The 13827-nt window shown below is 46.3% G+C and overlaps 1 protein-coding gene across 3 annotated transcripts in view; it reads left to right on the top strand.

Moving 5' to 3' along the window:
* Window positions 1–5153: 5153 nt before the first annotated feature.
* Window positions 5154–13827, top strand: part of POC5 (POC5 centriolar protein) — an 88682-nt gene continuing 80008 nt past the window's right edge. For all 3 annotated transcript variants that reach the window (XM_068248796.1, XM_068248788.1, XM_068248781.1), the window contains exon 1: window positions 5154–5226. The gene's annotated coding sequence lies outside the window, so the exon portion shown is untranslated. The remainder of the gene's footprint in view (window positions 5227–13827) is intronic.

Genomic DNA, 13827 nt, shown 5'->3' with positions numbered 1-13827 from the left:
AATACTGCTCTGTCTTCTGCTGCAGGAGGCTTCGTCAGTCTTTGGGAGCCCGAGTTCTCCCAAAGATGGGCCGCTCTGTGCTGCGCATGTGCTCATGCGCGAGATTGTGTGCGTATGTGCGTGCACATTTCAGACTCCCTTTAACTACATAAGGACCACGGTGATTGAAATCTATGCCCTGTTTTGGTGGTTACCTGGCTGGCAGGGCATAGATTTCAATCACCGCCGCAGCGCACATCGGCCGTTTTCGGTGCTCCTGCCGCTGAAACCCCGCTGTGTCCCGTCGCCGTTCACTTGCTCTGCCTGTCTCTATGACGGCAGAGCCCTGTGAGCCGGTCAGGAGCTGATTTAATTGGCTCCTGGCCGTATCAATCAATGTAAGCAACTCCCATAGGCTTACATTAATAGACATGGTCAGGAGCCAATGAAAGCGGCTCCTGACCCGCTCACATGACTCTGCCCTCATAGAGATGGCAGAGTGGATGTCCTGAAGATCCCGGCATGCGGCAGTGACGACGGTTGCGGCGGGTATATGCGGTGATTGGTTGAGATTCCGTCGTTATTGTACCAGCGGTCTCTGGTCTTTAAAGGGGCAGAGGAAGGACCAGAGACCGCTGGTACTTAAGTGGTTAAGTTAACACTTTGTTGAAGCAACTTTTACTATTATTACAGCATTCGCTCCTCTTGGGTACACACCTGCCATTAATGAAACAGCCCCAAATAAAGTTCAGCTGTCCCAGTAGGATTTTCCTGACATTTACTCAGTTGCCTGCTACAACAAATGTTATACACAGCTTACAGAGCATGAAAGGGATCTCATTATTGAAAGGCATCAGTCAGGGAATACAAATAGATGTCCACACCATTATATATATTGTGGAACACAGTTATCAAAAAGTGAATAAAATACAGGACAACAGCGATAAAACAGTACAAAGAACTGGACGTCTCTACAAAACCCATGAAAAGACAAGACAAAAAATGGTTCGGGAGGCTGTCAAGAGACCTACAGCAACACTGAAGGAGCTGCAGGAACTTCTAGCAAGTGCTGGCTGTGCCCTATATGTGACAACAATCTCCCGTATTCATATTAAGATGGAATCTTTTCTTACAAAGTAATGCCTGGTACACACCATGCCATTTCCCATCAGATCGATGGGACAGGCCCATTCAGGTTTCTGATCAATTTTCTGATCGATTTTGTGCAGAAGTGATCGTAAAAACAATCAGAAACCTGATCAGACCTCTCAGAAATTATCAATTCAACCTGTGAATATGACAGGATGTTGCATGGTGTGTACCAGACATCTTCAAGTCCCAGATAAAATACTATCGAATGTTGGAAAATGTGTTATGGTCTGATTACCAAGGTTGAACATTTAAAGTGAACTAGAGACGAAGCACCCTCATGTATTTTACAATATATATCAGTGCGAACATTAGAGAAAACATCTACCCTGCTCTCTGTTTAATTTTTCACCGCTCAGCCTGCTTCTAATCAGCCCTGATAAAATCCCCGACTGAGCATTCAGTCTAGCTTTGCTCAGGAATCATTATGGCTGAGTCATTATAGCAGAGCCAGAAGGGGGCAGGCTTGGGCTTGAAAAGACATCAGAGAAGACAGACTCAGCTATAATGATTCCTGAGCAAAGCCAGACTGAATGTTCAGTCGGGAATTTTATCAGGGCTGTTAACAAGCAAGCTAAGCAGTGAAGGATGAAGCAAAGAGCAGGGTAGGTGTTTTCTCTAATGTTCCCACTGATATATATGGTAAAATACAGGAGGGTGCTTCGTCTCTGGTTCACTTTAAGCCATAATTCCAAAAGATATGTTTTTGGCTCAAAAACAGTTTGCATCACCAAAAGAAGACCACAGTAAAGCATGGTGGTGGCAGTATCATGCTTCTCTATAGTTGAAACATAGGCTGTCAAGATGGAGGAAATTATCATTTCCAAATGCCAATCTCTTTTCACTCAAAACCTTCAGGCCGGTTTCACAATTTAGATTGGGGCCAGTAGGCCCCACCGCACCGCCAAAAACAGGCTGCTGTAATCCCCGTCTGCCAGCCGGCCAAACAGGAAGTGATGCTCACTTCCTGTGGCTGATGCGATCATGTGCGGGGGAGCGTATTGCAAAAAAATACGTTAACACGCATGTGCGACATGTAAAACCTGCTGTAGGTTTTCACTCTGACACTTGTCACCACAGACTTACATGACTTCAGGTCCGCCACAAGTCAACGCAGAACCGCGTGGTAGAGTAGATCTGTCTGAGCATCGGGGATGCAGCGAAAACATCACGCCCTGCAGTGGGTTGCGGTAAAATAACAGTACCGCACTGCCCCAGTGTGAAAGGACCCCAAGGCATTTGCAAGAAAGCGGAGACCTGAGATGATGAGGAATTTGGTCACAACAATGCCCTAAATGTACACCCGAACTGAGAAGCACATATTTATTTCCTTTTAATCAATACCAGTTGCCTAGCAGTACTGCTCATCTCTTTGGCTGCAGAAGTGTCTGAATGACACACCTGAAACAAGCAAACGAATAATGTAGTCAGACTTCAGTCAGAAACACCTGATCTGGATACTTGTTAAGGGTTAATGACTAAAGGTAACAGAGTAACCAAGCAGCTCAGGGTGACCCAAACTACTAGGAATGTATAGGGGGATAAAAGGAACCAAAAAGCCCTCCTATTAAAAAAGCAAAGCTTGGTGTAATTGCCTTCTTAAAACAGAAGGAAATTTGCAATAATTCAGTAAGGCCCCGTTCACACTTGCGGTTTAGTAAAAACCGCACCGGATGTCCGGACCGCACCGTATCCGGACCGGACCTGATCCGTACGGTTCCTATCTGGAACCGGTCCGGATCCGGTCCGTTTGCATCCGGTTTCCGTGCGGTGTGAACACGGTTGCGGTCCGGATCCGGTTTCTTAAGGAGATACACATCCTGTAAATACCTGGGGTCTGGGAGGTCAGCAGAAGGGTCTGGGGTCATTGTTGGAGACAAGTGGACGTGTGGAGACCATCCGTGGATACAGAGACTGCAGTTGGGACCATGGATCCAGGCATTTTTTACTCGTAAACCTGGGAATTCTCTCCTTCCTGTTGTTCGCCTCCTTGTCAGACAATCAGACATGTTGCTGCCAAAAAGAGCTCCAGCATGAAATCGCTGCTGCCCCACTCTTTGAACGCTGGGCCCATGTGGTCCCCATCCAAAATGCATAGGAAGTGGGGTAGAACGTCCGTTTTTTGTAGCCAGTGTGTTGTGCGCTCTCCGGCTCTCATTGCTTTGTATTGGCCGGATGGTGCAGTCCGGCTCCGCCCCGGATACGGCTGCCGGAGGAGCCGGACCAAAAAATAGCGCATGTTGGAACGGACGCCGGAGTCCGGATCCGGCCCGGCTCCGGTCCAGCAGAACGGACGCATGTGAACGGACGCATAGGCTTTCATTGCTATGCCGTGCGTCCGTTCCGTCCGTTCTGCAAGCGGTCCGGCTCCGGCACGGCGATTCCGGATGGCCACCGCTAATGTGAACCGGGCCTTATAAGTGAACATTTGTGGTTACCCACAATGCACTACCACTAAATATGCAAATTATCCCTTTTCGCCCTTGTTAAGACAAGCAAGCATCCAGAACCGCTGCCCAACCAAGCCCTATTTCATACAGCCTTATCAATCCCTGCCATGTACTGATGAGGACCAAAAGTCCGAAACAGGCTGTCTACATGTGGGTTTGATATGGCTGTGTAAACTTAAAGCTATAGGCTTGCTATACACAAGCGGTTCTGGATGCTTGCTTGGCTTACTAAGGGTGAAAAGGGATAATTTGCATATTTAGTGGTAATGCATTGTGGGTAACCACAAATGTTCACTTATAACTGAATTATTGCAAATTTCCTTCTGTTTTAAGAAGGCAATTACACCAAGCTTGACTAAAGGTAAGGGCTGGTTCACACTCAGGCGCTTTTAATCGCTTTGCTGGTCATCAGCGATCAGCAAAGCGCTGTTACTAATGTATCCCTATTGGATCATTCTCACTGCAGCGTTTGCGATCTGTATAAATCACAAACGTGGTGCATGGAGCATTTTGGGGACAATTGCGATGTGATTCTCGTTCTATTGAATAGGAATCACAAACGCAAAACCATGTAATTCTGCAATGCAAAATCACGATCACGATTTTAGTACTGAGTGTGAACCAGCCCTCTGATGATTAGCAGGACAGCCAGGCAATTTGTAATGTTTAAAAGGAAATAAATATGCCAGCCTACATATCCCTCTCACTTCAGGTATTCTTTAAGCCTAGATCCAAAACAACCATATTAGCCTTGCGGCCAGTCTGCGCAAGAGGAAGTGTGCTTTTTACGTACCTCTCCAGCGTCTGCTGGAGAGATAAGCAAATAGAACACTTCACTTGCGTCAGACTGGCCGCGAATGGAGGAAGATACGGAACCCAGTACCAGAGCTGCAGGCAGCGGAGGACGGCGGCGTGGGAGCAATCCGTGCCCATGGGGCTGCAGGAAGCCCCAGGTATGTATAAAAAGCTAAGAATCTGTCGTCTCTGGTACACTTTAAGTGACAAGACAATATACTCTGTACAGCGCTGTGGAAGACGTTGGTGCTATATAAATACTAAATAATAATTATAAATGAGCAGAACTCATTTAGAGAGAAAATAGCAAAAACTGGCAGAACGCATGTTACCTCCACTAGTTATGAAAGAAAGTGAAAACAATAAACGTTTGCCTAGTTTTTAGCACAGTGCTGACACATACCAAAAAGAAAAACTAGTAAAACTACATACAAAAAAATCCCCAATGCAGCATGGACTAAATATCTGACAGAAAACAACAAATTCCTATTCAAAATGTCCTCAACTAATGCAAAGTTTCGAGTGGGGAGCCATTCATATAACACTTTCTTGGAAAACCCCTTCAAAGTCCCCACATCCTTCCTCTGCATTCTGCACAAGATCACACTGCCATCCGTTCCTGTATTCTCTATTCAGCTACAGCCGGCCTGCAGCCAATCACTGGGCTCCTCTTGCGCAAGCCACGCCCCGCCCGCTGAACATCGCGCCGCTATTGGTAGACTTTATTCGGCTGTTAGAGCTGGGGACTGCAGCCTGGATGTGTTCTGTTACTATAGAGACGCTCTACTTCCGGTTTCCGACATCCGGCCGTTACACTGTCTGTCACTAGCAGCTGACACCGCCAACTTTAAAGGTGAGTGTGAGATGCTGAACGGCACCCTGTGTGGAGGCTCGTTATTGCCTACATACCCCTTGCTTCTCTACTGCTGCCCTGTGCTTGTATACTGCTGTGCCCGTGCTGTCATTACACCCCCCTGCTTGTATGCTGCTGTCCTGTGATTGCATACATACTGCTGTCCTTATGCTTTTTAACTACTGCTGTGCTGTTCTTTCTAGCTGCTGTGCTTTCTAACTGCTGTGCTGGGCTTTCTTTCTAACTGCTGTGCTGGGCTTTCTTTCTAACTGCTGTGCTGGGCTTTCTTTCTAACTGCTGTGCTGGGCTTTCTTTCTAACTGCTGTGCTGGGCTTTCTTTCTAACTGCTGTGCTGGGCTTTCTTTCTAACTGCTGTGCTGGGCTTTCTTTCTAACTGCTGTGCTGGGCTTTCTTTCTAACTGCTGTGCTGGGCTTTCTTTCTAACTGCTGTGCTGGGCTTTCTTTCTAACTGCTGTGCTGGGCTTTCTTTCTAACTGCTGTGCTGGGCTTTCTTTCTAACTGCTGTGCTGTCTTGGGCTTTCTAACTGCTGTGCTGTCTTGGGCTTTCTAACTGCTGTGCTGTCTTGGGCTTTCTAACTGCTGTGCTGTCTTGGGCTTTCTAACTGCTGTGCTGTCTTGGGCTTTCTAACTGCTGTGCTGTCTTGGGCTTTCTAACTGCTGTGCTGTCTTGGGCTTTCTAACTGCTGTGCTGTCTTGGGCTTTCTAACTGCTGTGCTGTCTTGGGCTTTCTAACTGCTGTGCTGTGCTTATATGCTTCCTGTGCTCTTACAGCTACCTGACCTAAGCGTATACAGTATACTGCTGTTCTCTGCAAATACTACACCTGTAATCTTATTATATCTCCCTGTCTTGTGCTTGTATACCTTATCAATACAGGCTGTTCTCTACTTATAAACGGGTACCATTCCGGGAGATTGTTTGTTTGTAAGCTGACTTTGTTTGTAAGTTATGTTATGTGTTAAACACTGTGAAAGGTGGATAAATTATTTACTTTCGAACAGCTCTAGATTTGGACATATAGACTGTTTTGGGGTTGTTTTTAATGTATTCTAAACTACTTTAGAACAGTTTATACAATACTGTAACATTTAACAACAAAAATATGTAATAAAAAATATATTATTGCGTGTTTTGTACACGAAGACAACTTTGTATCTCTGAAATGTAACTGAAGTTGTAGGGGACTGTCTGTATTTATGTTTTTGAGATACAAGTGAAAACTGAATTGTGCTGGGGTAACCCATGCAAACACTGGAAAAACACAAACTGTGCAAATAGTGCCCTGTCCCAGCCAGATTGTGTCCTGTCATTTGGACTTTTAACCTTCCTGGCGGTAAGCCCGAGCTGAGCTCGGGCTATGCCGCGCAGGAAGATATCTCAGCCTGTGGTGGAGCGATTTGCTCCATTTAAAATGCTGTACGCGCAGCTAGCACTTTGCTAGCCGCGCGTACAGCTTGATCGCCGCCGCTCTGCGGCGATCGCCCGTACGCAGCGGCGCAAGAGGGCCCCCCCCCCCGCCAGAGCCCTGCGCTGCCCGGACCAATGAGTTCCGGGCAGCGCTATGGGCTGGATCGGAGGTGTCTGACGTCAGGACGTCGGCTGACGTCCATGACGTCATTCCGATCGTCGCCATGGCGACAGGAGAAGCCAAACAGGGGAGCGCGTTATATACGCGTTCCACTGTTTGCTATTGATGCCGGCGACGATCGCACTAGAGGGACACATCTAGTGGTGTTTCATGTAGCTACCACTCTGGTAGCTTTACATGAAACACAAAAAAAAAAATAAAAAAAAAAAGGATTTTTGCCATTTTGGCAAAAAAAATTAACCGCCAGGAGGGGAGAAAAGTAGTCACTCTGCTGTTTGGTATTATGGTGTGTTATGCACTTATTATGGACCAGAGAAAAACAAAGGAGAGAGTTGAGGAGATCAAAAATAAACTTTTAGACAAACCTGCTTAAAGTGAACCTTAATCGAAAAAACAGTTACACTTACCTGGGGCTTCCACCAGCCCCCTGGAGACGTCCTGAGTCCTCGCTGTCCTGTAACGATGCTCTGGTCCCTGGCCGCTGCTAAGTCTTGTTTTTGGGCCAGTGCACCTGTGCGGCCCTCGATTGCGCTCCCGTCTCAGTCCTGCGCATGCACAGGAGTGATCGAGAAGGTGCATGGCCACCATCATGCATGCGCAGTTGCTGGCGACTTGCTGAGTTCCAGCTTGTGGAGGGGGACAGCAGAGGAACCGGGTAGTGTGAAATCGTGGTGAGGGAGCAGGAAGACTTGCTGGGAGATGTAGTCCATGGATTAAGAACAAAGTGATGCTCACCTTTACTGCAGACGCGCTCTTTCCTGTATGCTTTCCACCATCTCCCTCTGCCTGTACCTGGTGGCATGTATGTGCGAACGCTGGGTCACAGAGTATGGCACTGGGGGTTGACAGGAGAACACAGGAGAGAAAATGAGCCAACCGGGTAGGTGAGTGACTTCGCTCCACTCTGCTTAATAGTCTGCATGGGCAGCGGGTAGAACAGTATTAGCAGGTGTCACACCTGGGCAACCTGTGACAGGTTCTAGCATGCCGGTATGGATACTGCTGCTCCCGCACCCTTTCAACCATCACAAAAATCTCATGTCAGATTTGTAATATGGGTCGAATTTGGGTCAGAAATCAATCTAAAATTATTATAGGGCTGCATATTGGGGTGTCAGTCCTTAGCAGATTTGATTACAGTGATCAAATCTGCCTATGAATATTGCCTAGTGTATGGGCACATTAAAGCGGACCCAAACCAAACATTTTTTTAATTCAAAATATTTAGTTGCACCACTCTGACACATACAAAGATAAATAAACACTCCTTCAAGCCTATGAGCATTTCAGTGCATGCTTTTCACCCTTCTCTTTTCATAACTAGGGTTATACAGGTGGCAGCCATTAGCAATTCCTCCTTTGCCGGACACCATCTACTCCGCCAATTTGCCATATTCTGTCCCCGCAATATGAAAGGAAGGGAGGGGTTCCTCCAATAAATGTAATATATTTTATATTTGTCATCATGCAGCTGAAAAAACGCTGCTATTTATTATCATGATTTAGAAAATAGATTTTATTTCTGAAATCTTGTATTTTTAATTTGGGTCCACTTTAAGAGTTACAGATATCACTTGTCTGCAGAAGGCCTGAACGATTTTAGGAAAAAATTGCATTGAGCGATTTTTCTGTCTGAAATTTCAATTTGATTCACGATTTCCTTCAAATCAAGCTTTGTTCCCCCTCTTTGCCTGTTTGTTCTCCCCCTGTCCCCCTGTCTCTTTGTGACCCATTTGCCTCTTTATGCCTTCTCTGGGTCTCTCTGTCTTGCCCCTTTGTGTCTCTGTGCCCGCTCTGTTTCTCTGGGTCTCTCTCTGTGCCCCCTCTGTGTCTTTGTGCCCGCTCTGTGTCTCTCTGTGCCTCCTCTATCCCCCAAGCTGCATCAGTTCTGGACATAGCTTCCAGCACGAGTCTAGTGATGCCCGTCTATCCACTTCACCTCCTGCAGGCTCTAATGCACGGAATACTTCCTGTGCACAATGGAGGATACAGCAACTGGCAATACGGCGGCACTCAAAATAAATCGCTTCTTGCAATCCCAAAATGCATCGCTTCCACCAGGTAGTAACACATACAAAGCACAGCGTGCTCAGGATCCAGAAACATAGATATCAGAGGCCACACTGCCTCTGAAGACGCTACTGAAGCGAAACGGACGTTAGGCGGGCCGTTCTCACCACCATGCCCCACAACCTTTACTAACCACAACGGGTATGTGCACTTTACATGTTTGTACTGCATGAATACTGTTTGTATTTTGAAAGCTCTTTTTAAAGCTAGAAGCAGTGCCGGATCTTCATATATCTATTTGGTGAATGAGACGGAATACTTCCTGTATGTCATTTGACATAGAGGAACACTGAGTTTTGCCAGCACAAGAGCCGGCGATAGAGGACGGACAGCGTTTCAACTCGTGTGGAAGGTATGTCCAACACTGCGGGCCGCACGCGCCAGGACTTTGGGGAAGTTTGAAGCCACTTCCTGACGTGAACGCAATAATTGCCGCTTTGACGATTCTGAAATTGTGATCGTGGTGATCACGATTTCGGTTTAAAATCGATTTATTTTTCAGGCCTAGTCTGCAGTGATTCTTTTTAAGGGCCCTTTTACACTTGCAGGTAATTTTTGATTTAGGTTACCCTATTTTACCACAAGGGGCTGCAAAAGCAATTAAATTCTATGGAGACTTTCACACTTATTGTGGTTTGTTGTGGTGCACTGGAAGTGTCTGTGCTGACACAAGGGCAGCAGCACATTACTGAAAGCACTGCGCTTTTACACACTGTGCTTGGGGTAATGAAAGTCTGTGGGCGACACACATAGTGTAAATACCTGTGTGCATGCGCGGATCAACGGGAATCCGAATGACGTACTTCAGTGAGTGGGGGGCGGCATATGACCCTGTCGGAACACTCTACAAGTGTAAAACCGGCCTAAAGGTTGCACAATAAAATATTAACCTCCCTGGCGGTTAATTTATTTTGACAAATGGGCAAAAATCCTTTTTTTTTTTTTTGTTTTTGTTTTTTTTTGTTTCATGTAAAGCTACCAGAGTGGTAGCTACATGAAACACCACTAGAGGGCGCATGTGGCCCTCTAGTGCGATCGTCGCCGGCATCAATAGCAAACAGGGGAGCGCGTATATAACGCGTTCCCCTGTTTGGCTTCTCCTGTCGCCATGGCGATGATCAGCATGACGTCATGGACGTTAGCCGACTTCCTGACGTCAGACACCTCCGATCCAGCCCATAGCGCTGCCCGGAACTCATTGGTCCGGGCAGCGCAGGGCTCTGGCGGGGGGGGGGGCCTCTTCCGCCACTGCGTGCGGGCGATCGCCGCAGAGCGGCGGCGATCGAGCTGTGCGCACGGCTAGCAAAGTGCTGGCTGCACGCACAGCACTTTGAATGGGGCGAATCGCCCCAACAGACCCTGAGAAATCCTCCTGCGCGGCATAGCCCGAGCTCAGCTCTGGGCTTACCGCCAGGGAGGTTAAGTTACATTTTTTTTCATATGTGTTACTTTAAAGAGAACCTGAACTGAAAATAAAAAGTCAAAATAACCATACACAGGTTATACTTACCTCCTGGGTAGTCTACTCCTCAATCTCTTCATCCTCTCCTGCATCCCATTTGTCCAGTGTGATTAATGGATTTTTCTGTCCTTCATTTTGAAAATGGCCACTAACCCATAACAGCTTCCTGGTCAGCACACTGTTAAACTTTAATATCACCCACTGGAGCCATAGGGAAACATGGACATTACCTTGCACATTCAGTTGTAACTGGCAGCTGCTGATACAGTGGCTTGCAAAAGTATTCGGCCCCCTTGAAGTTTTCCACATTTTGTCGTATTACTGCCACAAACATGAATCAATTTTATTGGAATTCCACGTGAAAGACCAATACAAAATGGTGTACATGTGAGAAGTGGAACGAAAATCATACATCATTCCAAACATTTGTTACAAATAAATAACTGCAAAGTGGGGTATGCGTAATTATTCAGCCCCCTTTGGTCTGAGTACAGTCAGTTGCCCATAGACATTGCTTGATGAGTGCTAATGACTAAATAGAGTACACCTGTGTGTAATCTAATGTCAGTACAAATACAGCTGCTCTGTGACGGCCTCAGAGGTTGTCTAAGAGAATATTGGGAGCAACAACACCATGAAGTCCAAAGAACACACCAGGCAGGTCAGGGATAAAGTTATTGAGAAATTTAAAGCAGGCATAGGCTACAAAAAGATTCCCAAAGCCTTGAATATCCCACAGAGCACTGTTCAAGCGATCATTCAGAAATGGAAGGAGTATGGCACAACTGTAAACCTACCAAGACAAGGCCGTCAACCTAAACTCACAGGCCAAACAAGGAGAGCGCTGATCAGAAATGCAGTCAAGAGGCCCATGGTGACTCTGGACGAGCTGCAGAGATCTACAGCTCAGGTGGGAGACTCTGTCCATAGGACAACTATTAGTCATGCACTGCACAAAGTTGGCCTTTATGGAAGAGTGGCAAGAAGAAAGCCATTGTTAACAGAAGAGCATAAGAAGACTCGTTTGCAGTTTGCTACAAGCCAAGTGGGGGACACAGCAAACATGTAGAAGAAGGTGCTCTGGTCAGATGAGACCAAAATGGAACTTTTTGGCCAAAATGCAAAACGCTATGTGTGGTGGAAGACTAACACTGCGCATCACTCTGAACACACCATCCCCACTTTCATATATGGTGGTGGCAGCATCATGCTCTGGGGGTGATTCTCTTCAGCAGGGACAGGGAAGCTGGTCAGAGTTGATGGGAAGATGGATGGAGCCAAATACAGGGCAATCTTGGAAGAAAACCTCTTGGAGTCTGCAAAAGACTTGACTGGGGCGGAGGATCACCTTCTAGCAGGACAACAACCCTAAGGCCGGCTACACACTGAAAGCGTGCAGGAGAACGGCTCCTGCACGCGTTGCGGCGTGTTGTCGGGAAACTCCGGTGCGACGCTGAGTAGCGGCGGTAGTAGTTAATTAACCCGAAGGGGAAACGGCGATTCCCAACGATAAAATACGCCGGGACGCGTCGTACCGCAACGTGTCGAAACGCAGCGTCGGGTGTGAAAGGTAAAAGGAAAGTCTATGGACTTTCCTTTTACCTTGGTTAACGCAAAGTATAGACTTTGCGTTAAAACGCCATAAGAGGGCTCTGGTGTGAAAGGGCCCTAAACATAAAGCCAGGGCAACAATGGAATGGTTTAAAACAAAACATATCCATGTGTTAGAATGGCCCAGTCAGTCCAGATCTAAATCCAATCGAGAATCTGTGGCAAGATCTGAAAACTGCTGTTAACAAATGCTGTCCATCTAATCTGACTGAGCTGGAGCTGTTTTACAAAGAAGAATGGGCAAGGATTTCAGTCTCTAGATGTGCAAAGCTGGTAGAGACCTGCCCTAAAAGACTGGCAGCTGTAATTGCAGCAAAAGGTGGTTCTACAATGTATTGACTCGGGGGGGCTGAATAATTACACACACCCCATTTTGCAGTTATTTATTAAAAAATGTTTGGAATCATGTATGATTTTCATTCCACATCTCACGTGTACACCACTTTGTATGGGTCTTTCACGTGGAATTCCAATAAAATTGATTCATGTTTGTGGCAGTAATGTGACAAAATGTGGAAAACTTCAAGGGGGCCGAATACTTTTGCAAGCCACTGTATATGACTGAAAGCAACTGCTATATTTCAGATCTGACAAAATATTTTCAGAACTGGAAGAAATCACTGTAAGAAGAAAATGGTGAGTTTCTAAAAGGACCTGATGGTGAGGTTAGTATGAAATATTCATTTGCAGCTACGTCATGTGTTTATTTTAAATTTTACTCGCTTCTGGTTCCCTTTAAAATATTCTGTTATGTTAAAACTTGAGACTTTGCTAAATACAGAGTAAACATTATGGGTGCCAGTTACATGACATGTACATATACTTGCTATATTGGTCCCCCTCACCATATTTGATGCATCTGGAGCTTGTGCACATGCCCTAAAACCACTCTGAGATGCTGTTTGCCAGCGCATCTGATATTATTCTTTCAACACAAACCTCCCCAATAAGGGAAGTTTGTTTATAGTGTGTCATTGAGGTTAGGGTGAGCGTAAATGCTTACCTATGTTGTGCTGCTCCTCTGGCTATGAGAGCCACCATCTTCTCCACAGAACTGCCCACAGCTGCTACATTTCCAACTTTCTGGCGAAATTGCATGCTGGGAGATGTCTGTGGGTGCAAGTACAGAGATGTTCTTGCAGTACCGCTTTGCAATGCAACTGCAAAGTATGTGTTGCCAGAAGCACTTCCACTGCATTGCACTGTGGCCAATCTCGTTGATATTAATGGCCACTGTGGCGAGGGAGAGCGATGCTACACCCCAGTGGGATAAGGGCACTAACCATTCGCTGGCAGCAAAAGTGGACTCTGCCATATGGCAGACAGTCTCTGTTAAAGCAAGTCTAAAGCGAAAAAAAAAAAAGACACACACCTAAGAAGAGGGAAGAAACTGGGTCCTATAGAACCTTTCCGTTCCTCTCCTCATCCCCTTTGGTAAATAAAAAACAGAGACAAAAAAATTGCACTAAAACAGCAGAAGGAGAACCACAACATCAGAAATCCCATCATGCTTTGCACAGCATCAGGGGAAAAATGCCTGGGCAGTTCTTTTTTTGTGCAGCTAAAAATAAGGCTTGGGTAAGAAAAACAAAGTTCTGATGCTGTGAAACGGTTAAAGAAACACCAAGCCTTTTCAGTGCTGCTGAGTAGATTTTTAGTCTAGAGGTTCATTTAAAGTTGGTCTAAGCAGCCAAAAAGATCGCCTCCAACATCAATCAGGCGTGTGTATGGCACCCGACGACCCCCACATGCGATATGCTGGACAGATCTACTGAAGCCCAGTGACGTTGATTTCGCCCCCTTCCATGATCCAATTGTTAGCGCCGCTTTCCGACTTCATGCATGTGCC

This window comes from Hyperolius riggenbachi, chromosome 1, assembly GCF_040937935.1.
Source record: "Hyperolius riggenbachi isolate aHypRig1 chromosome 1, aHypRig1.pri, whole genome shotgun sequence".
In the NCBI taxonomy this organism is placed as follows: Eukaryota; Metazoa; Chordata; class Amphibia; order Anura; family Hyperoliidae; genus Hyperolius; species Hyperolius riggenbachi.
Note: the sequence above shows the minus strand (reverse complement) of the source record. Positions and strands in the feature narration are given on the sequence as shown.